Here is a 17,018-nt window from a genome sequence, read left to right as displayed (position 1 = left end):
ACACACCCACACACATTAAGGGGGGGGGGGGGGGGGGGGGTGATCACCTAATTAATAGCTCTATATGAAACAGAGTTTCCAATCAATAAACACGCGCACAAAGGAAACAGCCACATCCGGCAAAACCCTGAGGGGTCATGGCCGTGCCATTTGAGAGCTTCATTGGGAATGTTCTTTTTCATGGTGCTTTCTGAGTTCCAAATCACACCTTCTTGACTCGGTTGTTCACAGATCGATTCGCCTTAGCTATGCAACTCTCGTCTTCGTTTTATTTCCACCCCCCATACTGTGAATCCTAAATCCTATAGCCTGGACAACAAGAGCAATAATAGCAACTGGCAAGCTTGCAGTGAGCATTAGAAAGGAACGTACAGTAAATGTGCCTTGGAGGAATAAATGGTTTGTTTGCACAGGAGTATAAGTTGGGATCAGGCAAACGCTTGCATGTAAAACAATACAAATAGATAAAGGTGAGGACGAGCTCGTTGAACAGCACATGCATTTTGCAAGAAATGCTCCCCCTCATTAACTCCAGACATTTCAAAATAAAATAAAATCCTTTTTAGAGCTTTAAAAATGCTGTCATTGGACTGACAAATACACTCTATAAACAAAAGTGTTGATACACCTCATTTTTCCAACCAAGTGTGCTTCTTCCCCAACATTTTACCACAAAGTTGAAAGCAGACAATTGTTTTCAAACTTTCCCTTCACGTAAACTAAAAAGCCCAAACTTGTTCCAGCATGCCAAGGCCCTGCGTACAAGGCCAGCTCCATCAAGATATGGGTTGGAGAGGAAGATCTTGTGGAAGTAGCCTGCAATAAAAGAATGACCTCAATCTTATTGAACAATGAATTGGAACATTGACAGCACCCCAAAACTCTTTTCACCATAATTTACATCAGTACCTGACTTTACTAACACCCTTGAGGCTGAATGACCACAAATCTCTACAAGTATACTACAAAATCTATTTAGGTGTCTACAAACTTTTTACCATATAGTGTAAATAACCTGAAATAAAAGGACATTATAGGTTAAAGTAGTCATTTTTTTTAATGCTGTATTACTGCACTTAGAGCTCAACAATAAGAGCTACTGTACAATACAGTATATACTAATAAATGTCTGTTGGGGTAGGACTCATGTTGCCCCATGGTCAAGAGAACAGCAGAAGAGTTAAACAGTTAATAACATGGCTAAAGGCGAATGAAACAGCATATAATATATATGAAATTTCTGAGAGCAAAACAATTATGTATTTGTTTTCCTGCTTGGACCAATAAGTACATGACCCTCATGTAGACGGTGAAATGCATCCACATGGCAGACATTTTACACCATTATCTTGATGTTCAGATGATGTATTGTATGAGACTCGGAAATCATTTTTTAGCATTATATCTTTTAATGAAATTAATAGAACGAACAACTGAATAGCATTAAACTAGATATTGGAATAAACTGCCGATAAATTAGCTAGCTAATTAATTCATTTACCCATCCATGTCATTCAGGAGTTCATTCCAAACTCGAATAAGAAGGCTACATTTATGGCATTTGGCAGACGCCCTTAACCACAGTGACCTACGACTAAGCAGTTGAGGGCCTTGCAAAAGGGCCCCGCAGTGGCAGCTTGGGAGTGCAGACATTTAAACTTGTGATCTTCCAGAGATCCAAAGAAATTCCTTACCAAGTGAACTATCACCTCCCAAAATTTTAAAAGGGTTTTTCTGTACACTAGAGCACAGTGTAATTCTTTCTTTATATATTCAAAATCATGATAAAGAACTAGTACAAAGAGGTTTAGAGAATTGCCCAAGGGCCCCAGAGTGGCAGCCTGGCGATACTGGGGCTTGACCCCCAACTTTTGCATCAGAAACCACGAGTCTTAATCACTAAATTACATCTTCCCTAATTTTAAAAATCTGTTTTTATAAAAAAAAAATAATAATAAAATGAAGGACACAGTCTAACAAGCCTTCATTTTCTCTTCAAATCACCTCATGAAATACATAATATTTGTAGTCTGTAAATCAGTGTTGATTTGCATAAACCAGTGTTAATTTTTACAATCAATAAATAAAAAAAGACTTGCCAGCTATCCACGGTTAAGCAGATATCTATTTAAACATTTATTTGAGGATATAGCTTTAGATGTTTGTAGCATTTTTTTAAACCCAATTGCTGACTGAAATTAATAATGAGGAACAAAACAATTTAGATGCTGAAATATTATGATAAACAGTGACACCTTTAATATTGAGCAAATTGATTCCAGCAAATAAAACCATCATTGTGAAAGAGCTAATGCGATAGAGATTCATTTCCTACTAACTCCAACATTAACCTTTGGTTTAATGATTATTTTTTTCTGCAACAGTGTGAAAAAGACAAGGAACTAGCAATAGAAGCAGCTGAAGGCAGAGCCATTGCAAAGCAGGTTTGAAACACAAGACATGACCAGGTGCTAGAGAAGGAACAGAGACTAAGAGCAGCTCCTCAGTTCCTACCTGGTGCTCTGATGATCAGTCTGGTGAAGATATTTAGTGCCAGTTCGGGATTCACAGTGACGCATGAGGCCTGCAGTGCTGATAATTCGGTTTTGGAGCACAAAGAAAATACAAATGTCTCTGACTCCACTTTGGACCAGGTTGATGTGTATTCAATTCTGTTGTGAAGTAAAGTAGAAGCAGGAAGTTGGATAACAAACTCACATAGACATAATGAGTTGTTAACAGGCAGCAGGTGTGTGGGAAGAGTCATGGACAGTGGAGCTGAGATCTGATACAACACAACAAACACAATTAAGCACATTTGATTTGACTTAATACAAAAAAACTATCAAATAAAAAGAACAAAAACAGTATATTTTTCAATGACCAGTCCTTGACTTATTGGATAAAATTGTATTCATTTTAATGATATATAAACTGAATCATGAATGTGGCCAGGTTACCGTATGCACTAACTGTTGAAGGATGCAGTATATGCAATATAATGTATTTTATTGTATAAAATTGTAGAATAAAAAATGTTATATTCTACTCATTAGTTCGTTGTTTAGAATATATTGGGTTGGATGTTGAAAATGTCAAAATTCCATCTTACCTTTTTAACCTCTGGTAGCAAATGCAATCCTCCAACTGGTTGCCTTTTAATGAACCCTAGGTTTTGAAAAATCTGGAGAAATTTTGACTTTTTCAAGGAATTATTATCTATTTTAATTTGAATTTGAGGCTATCAGAAATAAATGTACAATGGAGGCATGTGAATGGTTTTGCATCTACAACATATAAACAAATTTTCTTACTTATTCAACTGAGAGCTTGAGGATTAAGAGACTTGCTCAGAGGTCCAAGAGACAGCATGGTCATGCTGGGATTTGAACGCAAGACCTTCCACTCGGAAGTCTTACTCCTGGGTGCTAACTTGGCCGGGTTGCTTTTGTAAAAGAGATCCATAATTTCGATGAGACTTACTGTTAAAGTAAACGTAAATCAAAGTATTATACTAATACAGTATATTAATGCGAAACCAGCAATCTGAAAGCTGACAGAATTTGTATGTGTAATATATTTCTTAGTGTATTTATTTCTTTTTTAAATCGATTGTTATTTATACAGTACAGTACATGTGTAATCCTAGATCAACACTGCTTTATTTATAAGACTATTTTTGTCCCTGTGTATATTATTTCATGTCAGCAGCTTCTAATAATACTAATAATAATGATAACAATAAATAATACATTCAATTGTATTTGTTTATTTATTTATATCTTTGAGTGATCAAAGATAGTTTACTTTCATGAACTGGAACTGCGTCAACAAAACTTTCGGAATGCCTCCTCTGGACCATGTGTGTAATCGGTCCAACGGAAAAGCGGGTCACACGGCAAGCCTTAGGGGCCTTAGATATGTGAAGAGATCCCGGGTTCCTGTTACAGGGCTCTGTGTTGGGGGCTTCTTGTCGTCGCGTAACGTTAACGATAGATGCCTCCCTCAAAGGTAGGGGGCGGTCATAAGTGCCCGCTCCACCCATGGTCTATGGAAAGAGCCAACAGCAGAACTGCCTTGGGTTGCTGGCCGTGCTTCTAGCGTTGAAGCATTTCCTTTTAGACCTAAGGGACCATCACGTGCTGGTCCGTATGGACTACACATCGGTGGTCTCTTACAGCAACCACCAGGAGGGGTCTGCGCTCTCGCCTTCTTGACAAGCTGACACAACAGATCCAGAGGGGCGCTTTGCTTCACCCCCACCCTGAGCTGTGGAGGCTGTGGCTGTGGCCCATGAGCAGGCACAGCTCTTAGCCACTGGTCTTTTTTTTGAGGTCATAGAGTCCATTCTCCAATCCAGAGCTCCCTTCATGAGGAGGTCGTATGCCACAAAGTAGCGCCTGTTCAATAAATGGTGCGGAGGTCACCAGTTAGACCCAGTTAACTGCCCAATTGGCCAGTGATGGAATTTCCTCAAGGAGAATTTACCAAAGGGTTGTCTCCCTCCACCCTAAAGGTTTACGTGCACTTCGTTGCGGCTTATCATGCTCCGCTTGCCGAGCAGTTGCTAGAGAAAAATCCAACGAGAAGCGCGGCGTCACCGGAGGGGTGATGGCATACAGGCATAGCCTCAGGCATGCCTGGGCTAAGGCGTCCAGCCCCAGAGTGGCTGGGGGAATAAGGAAGAACTAAAGGGGGCAGTGCAATGTCTTTTGGGTTGCGAACAGGTCTACATGAGCCCTGCCGAATCTCTTCCAGATCTGCTTCACCACATGAGGGTGAAGCCACCATTCCCTGGGTCTCAACCCCTGTCATTACATGGGTTTTTAGGGCATCTGCTGCTTCATGTGGGCAGCCCTAGACCGTTTTGTCTACCTGACTCCATCATTTGGCACCAGCACCAGGTTAAAGGGTTTAAGGTTGTGCAGAACAAGGACACAGTTATGAGATGTCTGGCTTTCAAAATATTAAACGTTGAGTCTAGAAATGTCCTTTTTTTATATATTTTTTTCTGCTTTAAACATTTAAAGCTAATTCTGCAGGTATAGGAGGGTTTTCCAGTACACATTTGGGGAAGAAGGAGAATGAAAATAAGTTGGATCCTGTCTCTTTAATAATTAAATGTGAAATATTAAGTGGATATTTGACTTTAATAAGACATGATCGAGTTACATTTTTGGGCCATGTACATGACTAATGTCTTTCATATTACACACAAACACAGAAAATGTTTTGAGAAACTGAATTTTTTGTTGTGCTATTAGATTCCAAATCCTTGTAAAATATTAGAATCAGTTTCATTGTCTGGAATATCACCTAAAGGGGAGCACTAATTAACGAGCAGAGCACGTAATACAGCGCTAAACATTTATGCATTAAACATAAATCTAGCAGACAGGAATTGCACTGCAAGACCTGTTCAAAATACATGTTAATTGCTATTTCCACTCGGGCCAATTTATTAGGAATACCTATGCCTTGTGTAAGAGCCCCTATGTTTTTTTTTATTAATTCAGAATGGTATGAAAAAAGTGACAAATCCTGTAAGCACACTTACTCAAATAATGATTCTTTACAATCGTGCTGAGCGGAAAAGCATCCCAAGCCACCATAACCTCGGGGCAGATGGTCTACCTGAGCCACTTCAAGATTCACTTCACAATTGGTTTAAAAAAAAAGAAAAAGAAAACGCAGAGCAGCATGTTAAAATGAATGCAAATAAACAAGCACCTTCATCAGTATGCAATGGTATGCAGTGTGTTTTGGTGGGTGTTAACTAACACCTCGTTCCAGGCTTTATCTGTTTGGTATTAGGAAAAAATAAAATGCACACGCAAATGCAAATGCGTTACGTAACGCCACACGCAGACTGTGTACTGATGTTGAAGGCATGCTCTCTATTTCTGGGCTGATTCCGTTTATTCTGGAGGTTGCAAAATCCACTGCCCCAACACCACACCCATAGAAGAAAAACTAAAAAAAAAACGTGAAGGTCCATTTGTTCAATACTTTGGAATTTTGCCTTTAACAATTCCTGGGATCTTTAATACTTGTGCCCTGGTGGGACATTGGGTAGAGTTGCTGCTTCACAGGTCCAGAATTCCCGGCTCAACCCAGAGCATATCCCTTTCTTCATATCCTGTCCCTTTCTTCGATTTGGATCTGCCCGATTCATCTTGACACCCTATCTTAAGATGGAGTTCTCTTCAATTAGAGACCACTCTGCGGGGTCTACATCTACAGCCTAAATATCCATGAAGTTACTGAGTAAATCAAGAATTTTGAGGATGGATTTGGACTGGAATTAATCAACAGTCTGCTACAATGGCTCAGGATTGCAGTTTGCATGAACAGTTCTGCATTTAAGCATAAATCTCTGCGCAGTACACCTCAACAACGATGGAACGGTAATGAATGGACAATCAGTGCTGCAGATGGGGTTCTCTTTTGAATCTGGTTCCTCTCAGGTTTTTTCCTTATGCCATCTGAGGAAGTTTTTTCTTCCCACAGTCACCACTGGCGTTTATAGGCACTAAACTTATAATCACTAAACTCAACTTATATGCACCAAATATACATTCTTTTATATAACAATATAATTTATATCACTGCTTTATCTCTGTAAAGCTGCTTTTAGATGATATCCATTGTCAAATGATATTGAGTTTTGCATCTCCACAAATTATTAAATTATTATAGTTTTTTTCCTCCAAAGTCCAAGCAAAAAATATATTCTATAGATTATATAATATAATCAACAAGAATAGCTGTGCTAATTGCCCCTAGGTGTACATGATGTCCCAATCCTGTGTGTAAGGGAGAGCATCAGGATCCACAATGACTGTGATTAGGATAAATATAGTTAGCTAAAAAATAAATCCAACTGTTCCTGATGCAAAGTTTAATTAAAAACACCCAAAGCTATAATTAATTTACGTTGCTATTCTACTGGTCACAAGTGTTGTCCAATTTTGTGTCATTTACCAAGCTATATTTAGCATTGTTGGTGCCTCAGTGTAAATGACAGTTTCCACTTTTTACAGTAAAGTGTAAAGGTGGGTCGTAAAGGAGGATTTGGGAGACAGGCAGACTCTGTCGGAGATTCGGGGCTCACTTTATTTTTACGACATGTTTTTTTTTTTTAAACGTTTTCTCAAACAACTCAACTGGGGGAGAACAAATAAGAAAAATAAAACAGCCTCAATATTTCTGGGCTGAATCAGGTACGCCAACACTTTCCAAGCTCATGCTCTGGGCATTGTAAATACGTGTGTGTGCGTGCGTGTGTGAATATGTATAAAATTATTCCCAATAGTGTATTTTTTTTATTTCATAGCGTTTCTCTCACTGCTTCCTGTAGTGTCTATTTATAGTTGAGTTTCTATCCAATCAGATTTGGGCCGTTACATTACATCTTGCCAGCATTAAAATCTGCACTGAGTCTTCATAATCAGGCGCCTTTAGCTACAAATCCATAAAAATGAAAGCTGTTGACTTAAACAATCAGCTTGTGAGTTGGCGACACTGGGGATCTCCAGCAGGCGTACAATAACCTCAGCATTTTCAGGATGGATGGTCAGAGCACAAACTGGTCAGAGCTCGCAAACTGCATCTGTAGCTTTTTTTTTTTTTTTTTTTTCTTCATTACACAATAGCTGACAGAGGAGAAGAAATTGATTTGGTCTCACATACACTTGCAAGGTCATTTACAAGACTTCATGAGGAAGGGTCGGCCAAAACATTTCAAAACAATTGAACTGAAACAAAAACTCACATTTTGCCTTCATTTTAAATCCACAGGAAAACCACAATGCATGTCATTTTAATTTAATTTTTTTTTTTTTTCAAAAAATGCATGATAGTTAATATTAATGTTTTAGCTGGAGATGATGTGTGTGGAAGGTGCAGCTGTGGCTACAGTGAAAGGAGACTTGTTGAATTGTGTTCATTGTGTTTCTAGCTTTACTAACAGCATTCATTGTCACTGAATGAGATTCCTGTCTGTGATTCAGCGCTCTGTTATACTGCGTTTTTCTATAATATTAATGGTTTCTATAGCCATCATGATGGTATTAAGAAATGGATTGATTCGGGTAGGACACCACTGAAGACCTAGGCCTGAAATCCACGGCTCACTGCAACACAAGTGAGACTGAATTTGCAGCTCATCTATGGCCATGCCTTTTTTTGCCAGAGTAGTTATTTTACTGCAACCTTACAAGCTAGAGATAACTTCTAGAAAGAGAAATATAGACCCTGGTGAAGAACGTGTTTTATTTACAACCAGAAAAGATAAATATAGCAACTATATTCATAAAAAAATTAAGTTTGAATATGCTTGTACATTAATAAACATTAATAATCATGATCCTCCTGCATCACATCATGCCACTGTTGATTATTTTTCTTTAATTCCACAATTGCTGTATTCTTTTTTTTATTTTTTTTTTACAGATCTGGTGCTGAATGAATGCCAACGTTTTCTTATAGTAGATGCCGTCTGCCTCCTTCGGCCCCGGGGTCCCTTTCGATCGCTCCGCATTCGTATATAAAAGAGGATAAACACTCGCTGCTCCTTGCTTTCGTTCTTGATAAGCGACGCCCCTCAAGCCTACCAGCTGAATTCTTCATGAGTCCCTCTGTCTTCCTGAGGTTGACTGATGCATTATTTAAGTTACCTGTGATGATTTGAAGCAGCTGTTAATAATATATGGCAGAAACCCAGATGTGTGCGTGTGGGTGTTGGGGTGCGGGAGGGAATCCACATATTGAGTGATGAAGGTACTGAAGGCCAGTCATTCTGTCCACATGTTTAAAGAGGATGAATTTGCTCCAGGGCGGTGGGGGGGGTATATGTTTAACAAAGAGATGCCTGTAATTCCTCCATGGATGTTGTCAGGCTTCGTTTTCAGGCTTCATCCTGAGGGCTGGATCATCATCTTCTTATTTATCTACCCTGAGCATAAGGTGGTGTGTTTTGTTTTTTTTCGTTCTTTGTGATGCAGATGCGAAATATATATATAAAGCAAATTAATAATGTTAAATATACTCTATTTTATGTATTTAATATGTCAATATGCAAAATAACCCGCCTTTTTCCAGACGTACATTTATTTTTCATTCTCTTGTTAATAAATCGATGAGATTAAATGCGCCTGCGGTTTCATTCGGAAATGTGGACCATCTGTAGACAGAGCTCACAATTAATACTAAAATAAATTGTATTTTTTATTTTTTAAATCAGAATGAAATCTGGTTCGCAATTAATTTGGCTTTTCTTCTAAAATGTTTTTATTATTATTATTATTATTATTTCCAGAATTAATTAAATAAATAATTTATTTCATTAATAAATCAAGTGAAATTAAATGGCATTACATTAAATGAATTCAAATTAAATTAAATTAAATTAAATATTATATTCTGAATGATCGGGGGGTTCTCCAGAGATTTTGTGGACATGCATTCAGTCATGTGAGTAATTCTTTTGGTTACATTTGCGACCAGAATTTCTGAATATTGTATAGAATGTGTACACGCTATAGTGTGTTCTATGTGCCGGTTCTATACATTTGGAGGCCCAATGCAAAATCTATCTTAGACGCAACGCAGCCTTCCACCCTTCAGAATAAATAAAAAAACACTTAAAATCAATTTAATCTCTAACCTTTTTATTTACACAAAACCCGTTATTAGTACTTTTATATATTTACTTAAATGTGTATATTAATTACATGTTACAGTTCAACACTAAAAAAAGAAAAAAGGTATGAAAGGTAATAAAAAAAAAGCTTCTTTTTCTTCTTCTTCTTCTTCCTTGGCCATGACATGACATTAACTACGCTACACCGTAAAATAATCATTTGCATTGAGATAATGTTTTTTCTCATTACATTAAAATGCTCACTTTAGTAGGTCTAGGATTATAATTTTAATATAAATAACAGACACACTGACTAAAACATCCAGGACTGTTCAGGATTTTTATTTACAGTGACCCACTTACCCACTATTTGAAATAATGAACATTTTTGCTTTCCTGTACAGTAAAATTGGGTAAAATGTCATTTTTGTATCTAACATCTGTGACTTTCTCTTTAGTATTTTTAAAGTGTCACGGTGCTCGAGTTGTTTTAAATTTAGAATAAACCGGCTGCAATTAGTGATCCAGCTTTAAATGGCGCTGACGCGAATCGACAGAATAAGGCTTCGTTTATATTTATAGTCAAAAATACATGACAACGGCTTACAAGCTGTTATTTCCGAAATGCATTCAGAGAGTGGGAACTCACACTGAACAGTGTTATAAACAGGTTTTACTTCAGGTGAGTGACAGGTATTTATATCCAATGGACGTTGCCCGTCTTCATTGATCAACTAGTGAATAGGTTTGTTAGAGTTATAGGGGCCCCCCCCATCCAATCACGAAGCCCTAGGCAAATGCCTGCTCTGCCAATAGTTAGCGCCGGCCCTGCGTGTGTATATTTTTAAAGATTTAGAAAAAAATGTTGATGAAACAAAAAACTGGGTCACCTAGTGGACAGGCATGGGAATGGCACTGCTATGATTAATAATCGGAACCGAAATAAAGTGTCTGTACACCGAGCTCGACGTCTAGAAGAAACACAAGCTTGTACATCTGCTGAATTCTTTTATATTGCAACTAAGGCATGTTTAACAACCTTTCCTGGACCCTTAAGACATTTCTAGAGCTTGGATGGTGAGACGTTCGGGGTCTATAAAATGTATGATTTAATTCGTCACCTCTTTTTTTGCTGTATTTGGATGCAGAGGAGCATTAGCATGGCGTCCTGCCCTCTGGCACAGATCTGCAGATCAAAGACAGATGGTAGGCAGATGGAACAGATTCTTCCCCAGCAACGAGAGGGGAAAAAAAAAAATTCATTAAATAAATAAATAACTGGGCTCTTTCCAGGGGTCATGGCTCTTTTGTGGTGTTAAAACAGCCGATTTGCCAACCTGTAGACTGTGGCCCAGCATCCCTTTTTTTTTTTTTCCTGTGAAACCCTTATGTAACACCACTCTCTGAAACTCAATGATTAAATCCGTGTTGGAATAAGTGTTGTTTTATTACATCTAATTATTATTATTATTATTATTATTATTATTAATATTATTATTCATTCACCCAAATTCAGCCTCATTCATTTTAAACCCTGCTGTAATTCCATGGGTTATAAAAATCCATGCTTCATGGATCGTGGTTTATTTCTTTCTTTTTTTTTTTCATACTATAGTATCACACTGTGTACTATTCACTCAGCTCTGTGTTTCTCACTTTTTTTTTTCCATGGCAATTTCATCATCATCCCTCTCTCGCTGTGACCTGGGCTGAGAGCCAGCTGCCTACCCAGGCCACACGGATAGAGATAGAGAAGTGGAGAAATAATTATGATACACAGAAACAGAGGAGAGGGTATGAGATCTGGATGTCGAGACAGGAAAATTGTACACGTCATGTACACACACACACACACACACACACACACACACACACACACACACACACACACACACACAAGCTGCAGGCTCTAACATTCACTACGATGGCCTGTTGTGGAAAAAAAGTAAAAAAAATAAAAAATAAAAAAAATAATAAGAAAAAAAGGCATTTGTGTCACAGGAGAAGCAGGAAACCACTTCTTCAGAGTTCCGTACTGATGGATTAATGGCTTTGTTCCTGGTCATGTGGAGTTATATAAAAAAAAAAATAAATAAATAAATAAAAAAAGGACAAAAAAAAGGAATGGATATGGCTTAGTAATGGATATCATACTGTCTTTTCTCCCCCGAAATGCTTTTCTCTGTGTGGGTAGTTATTTCTTTCAGAATATCTAACACTGGGTATTCTGGACGCTTTATTATTTTGCAATGTTCCTCGGGTCAAAATGTCCCAACTACAAGACCATCCTAATTGATTTTTACATTATATGAACTATATAGACAGAATTTTCTGGAAACTTGAGCCTAAGACACTTTTGCTATAGTTAGTCCCTATTTGCTGTTTTGTATAACCTTCACTCTCCTGGAAAGATGCCCCACTAGGTTCTGAAGTGTTCCTGATGAGATTTGGCTACAAGGGTGTTCGTAAAGTCAGGAACTGATGCAGGTGAGGTGAGGAGGCCCGGGGTGCAGTCAGCAGTCACGTTCATCCCAAAGGTGTTCAATAGGGTTTTCAGATATATATAGCAGGTCACACAAGATGTGACATTTAAGGCATTTTTTAACAGACACACTTACACAGCGACTTACAATTAACTCATTTGTACAACTGAGCAGTTGAGGGTTAAGGGCCTTGCTCAAAGGCAGAGCAGTGGCAGCATGGGGGTGCTGGGATTTGAACTCGCCACATTCAAACATCTAAACCACCGAATTTATTCTCCATTCCACTCCAAACCATGTAAAGCGTCTGTTCATGCCGCTGGGTTTGTGCGCAGGTGCATTGCCATGCTGGAACAGGTTTGGGTTTCCAAGTTCAAGTGAAGGAAAAGTGTGTGCCTCCAACATAATATTTGGAAGAACAACATATGGCTGAAAAAGTCAAAATATCATGAGCAATATACCTTTATGTCTATAATTGTCTTGTATACATATATGAGCTTTTTTTCGTCTTTCTCAAGAATGCTGCATCTATTCTCCGTACTATATCTATTCAAAATAAATAATAAATAAAAGACAAAAAAAAAAAAACTTTCTTTCGGCTTCTCCCATTAGGGGTCGCCACAGCGGACCATCCGCATGTTTGATTTGGCACATGTTTTTACGCTGGATGCCCTTCCTAACGCAACCCTCATTTATCCGAGCTTGGGACCGGCACTAAGGCTTGTGCAACCCTAATGGCTGGGGCTGGTTCCCTGACCGGTGATCGAACCCGGGCCGCAGCGGTGAGAGCGCCGCATCCTAACCACTAGACCACCAGGGAACCTATTAAAAATAACAGACTGTTGTTTATAAACGGAACTCCGTCTCTGTCATTGCTATACATTGCTTTTAAATATTCATTATCCTGATAGCAATCTTCTATAACCACCAACAAATTGATTTTGAACACCTTCTGTTACTTTGAACTGTTTAAAAACCAAGTAGAAACGCAATTAATTCTGCTGAAGCCACAAGACTAACTCAGCTGTACACATGCGTTTTTGGGGTTTCTCTATTTTATCGTGGAAGGCAAAAACTTTTAGACTACTAGTGACTAATAATCCGATCTATTTACTTTCACAGTTTTTTGTTGCTGCAGCCGCCGCTCTGTGCGTTTCCTTACAATTCTCATGCTCACTCATAGAAATTACGTCAGCAGGAGCTTGAGTGGCAGTCTGGAGCTTTAAGCACCTCACTTTACCTATGCCGAGATAAGACGGCCCACGAGAAGTCGATTATTCCGCTGGCTTATACAAAAATAGGGGGAAAATGCTTTAAAATTTGCAAATACATCCAGAGCAAAAGTGGTATTGTTGTGGGATTTTTTTGCTGAACTTGTACATGAGGCATGGGTTTGGTGCAATCAGCACATTTACAAATCAACTATACATGCGACGAGCTCTAAGGAGGGTGGGGCAATCAGCAGGATGGGGGCCCCCTATTCAAGCCAGAGGCCCTAGGCAATTGCCTGCCCAACCTTTGACTAGTGCCGGCCCTGCGTGTGTATATTTTAAAAGATTCCGGTAAAAAAAAAAAAATTTTGATAAAACAAAAAAATTGGTCACCTAGTGGACAGGCATGGGAATGGCATAGGTACCCAACATTTGTCCGTACACCAAGCTCAAAGTTTAGACAGACACAAGCGTGTACATCCACTGAAATCTTTTATATTTCAACTATGGCATAGTTTACAACATTTCCTGGACAATTAAGCCTTCTATGGAGAGTTGTACAATCAGCTGACCTCCCTGACCTGCAGTCCATTTACAGCAACTGGTGCAGAACCAAGACAAAGAAAATAATGAAGGACCACAACCATTTAAATATTGGACTTTTTTCAGTGGTGTGGTCAGGAGGACATTTCTGCTCATTGAAGGTCAACACAGATAGAATAACAAAGAGTTTCTATCCAACTGTATTGGGCCCTCAACCAGCAAATCACCAATGAATCAAAAATTCTGGATTCACAACACAACACATTTATTGTCTGTGTTTTTGGACCGTGTGTTTCCTTAAAGTTTAATAATAAAAAATTGAATAACAACACCCACTACCTCATCCTCCTTTTATTGCACAGCACCTACTTCATCATCCTCGCTTTTTTTTATACAGTACTTACTTCCTTGTCCTCCATTTATTACACCGTACCTACTTACTCATGTCTTTATTGCACAGTGTCTACTTCCTTATCCTGTTTTTTTTCCCATAGTACCTACTTCCTCATCCTGCCTTTATTGCACAGCACCTACTTATTAATCCTGACTTTATTGCACAGCATTTACTTCCTCATCCTGTGTTTTTTTTTTTTTGTTGTTGTTTTTTGCAAAACAACCACTTTCCCTCATCCCATGTTTTTGCACAACATACAATACATTTCATCTTGCACAGTTGCATTTTGCTTGGAAATAATAATAAGCACAGTTTTTGCCTCCTAACAATTGTTACTTGGATAATGGATAATACTGCCACGTGTCTCTTTTTATTTTTTATTTTTTTGTATGATTCCATTATGTACATTGTAAATGTTTTATATTTAAATCCAGTGCAATTTTATTGTGTTTAATTATACTGTAAATTATCATATTCAGTTTATTTTACTTTATATATATATATATATATATATATATATATATATATATATATATATATATATATATATATTTATTATATATATTATAATCTATCAGCACTTAATCTGCAATTAGAAAAACATACAGAGCTGCTGAAGACTAATCCTCAGTCCACCAGAAATGTGGTTGACATTAGAAAAAAAACATCTCACCCCCTCAGCTAGTTAGAAATGGGGTTAATTCTCAGGCTTAACTGTTGAGTGAATTGATCAATAGACTGCACTGCTTCAGGAGATCAGCAAGATATAAGAATGGCAAAATAGACTGAGGCACACTGGGTTGATGAGCTTTAATTAGGGTTAATCATAAGCTTCTGGAGGTAATTGTCAGGGATTCACCCTGCCACGCCCCCCTCTGTAGCTGTCAGGGATTCACCTTGCCACGCCCCCCTCGATAGCAGTCACGCTGCTTCCCAAGATTACCGACAGCTGTGGCTCATGAAAGATCAGACTACATAAACTCACGTTCTTGAGTCACAGGCTGTCGGTCGTTATATTGTCAAGCTGGACAATCGCGTGGCTGCTCGACCGCCGGCTATATATCCGAATTCCACTTCCGACTTGGATTACTCATTGCCGAAGGCTTTGTGGATTATGCTTGGGACATTCGAACTCATAGCGGACAACGCGTATCGAGCGGATGTCTTTGTTCGTTGTTTTCTACGGCTTATGAGTGTTTTTGTGTTGTACGGTGTTTTGAAATAAAAGGACAATGATCGGACTATATCGGCTTCCGCGTCTGCAGCCTGACAGAACGACCGACCTAAACCGAACGCGGATTCGACACACCGCGTTTCCGACCGCGACGGATCGGCAGCTGAACCCGGCTTCGGATTTCCTCCGGAAGCTCAGTGCCGCTCGTCGCGGATCAGATCAACAGAAGCCGGATCATGAGAGCGCGGCTGCGCCACGCCCCTCAGAGTGCGCGAGGGGATTACCGGCTCGTTACTCGGGGAAAAAAGACGAATTGGGCGGATTTCTGCAAGGCATCGGCGAGTATGTGGCTGTTAACATTTCCCGGTTTCCTTCCGAACGAGCCAAGATTGCCCTCTGTATTTCCCTCCTGTCTGGTGAAGTTCTTGCCAAAGCCAGCTCACTATGGAGCGCCAAAGGGGGCAAATTCGGCTCACTCGCCGAATTCAGCGGGCTGCTTCTGGGGAAGTTGGGGATAGAGGTGGTGGATCTCCACTACAGTCCCCTTGAGGAGGAAGGTGCTCCATTCCAAGGTTCTCAAGAGCACGCGGCTCCGTGCCGGATCTCCCATGAGCCTGCAGCTCAGCTCCAATGTTTTAATGGAAGGGCTGCTTCATCTCAGGGTCTCTACCAGCGTGCTGCTGTGTTCCGGGGTTCTCGTGGACGCACCACACCATCTCCGAGCGTCGGCGAGCACACAATGCCGTCACAGAGCTTCTACAGGCGTGCCGCTCTGTTCCGAGGTTCCCGTGGGCGTGCCACGCCGCCACAGAGTCTTCGCGAGAGCGCCTCGCCGCCACAGAGTCTTCGCGAGAGCGCCTCGCCGCCACAGAGTCTTCGCGAGAGCGCCTCGCCGCCACAGAGTCTTCGCGAGAGCGCCTCGCCGCCACAGAGTCTTCGCGAGAGCGCCTCGCCGCCACAGAGTCTTCGCGAGAGCGCCTCGCCGCCCCCGGGCTCCGCAGAAGGCGACGTTTCGCCCCCGGGCTCCGCAGAAGGCGACGTTTCGCCCCCGGGCTCCGCAGAAGGCGACGTTTCGCCCCCGGGCTCCACGCAGAAGGCGACGTTTCGCCCCCGGGCTCCACGCAGAAGGCGACGTTTCGCCCCCGGGCTCCACGCAGAAGGCGACGTTTCGCCCCCGGGCTCCACGCAGAAGGCGACGTTTCGCCCCCGGGCTCCACGCAGAAGGCGACGTTTCGCCCCCGGGCTCCACGCAGAAGGCGACGTTTCGCCCCCGGGCTCCACGCAGAAGGCGACGTTTCGCCCCCGGGCTCCACGCAGGGCGAAGGATCGCATCCAGGCTCCACGCAGGGCGAAGGATCGCATCCAGGCTCCACGCAGGGCGAAGGATCGCATCCAGGCTCCACGCAGGGCGAAGGATCGCATCCAGGCTCCACGCAGGGCGAAGGATCGCATCCAGGCTCCACGCAGGGCGAAGGATCGCATCCAAGCTCCACAGAGGACGACGTCTCGCCCCCAAGTCCTTCTCAGGGTGACGGATCGCCCCTAGGATCCCCGCATGGCGACGTCGGTCCTC

This window comes from Silurus aristotelis, assembly GCF_946808225.1.
Source record: "Silurus aristotelis genome assembly, chromosome: 4".
NCBI classification, from domain to species: Eukaryota; Metazoa; Chordata; class Actinopteri; order Siluriformes; family Siluridae; genus Silurus; species Silurus aristotelis.
Note: the sequence above shows the minus strand (reverse complement) of the source record.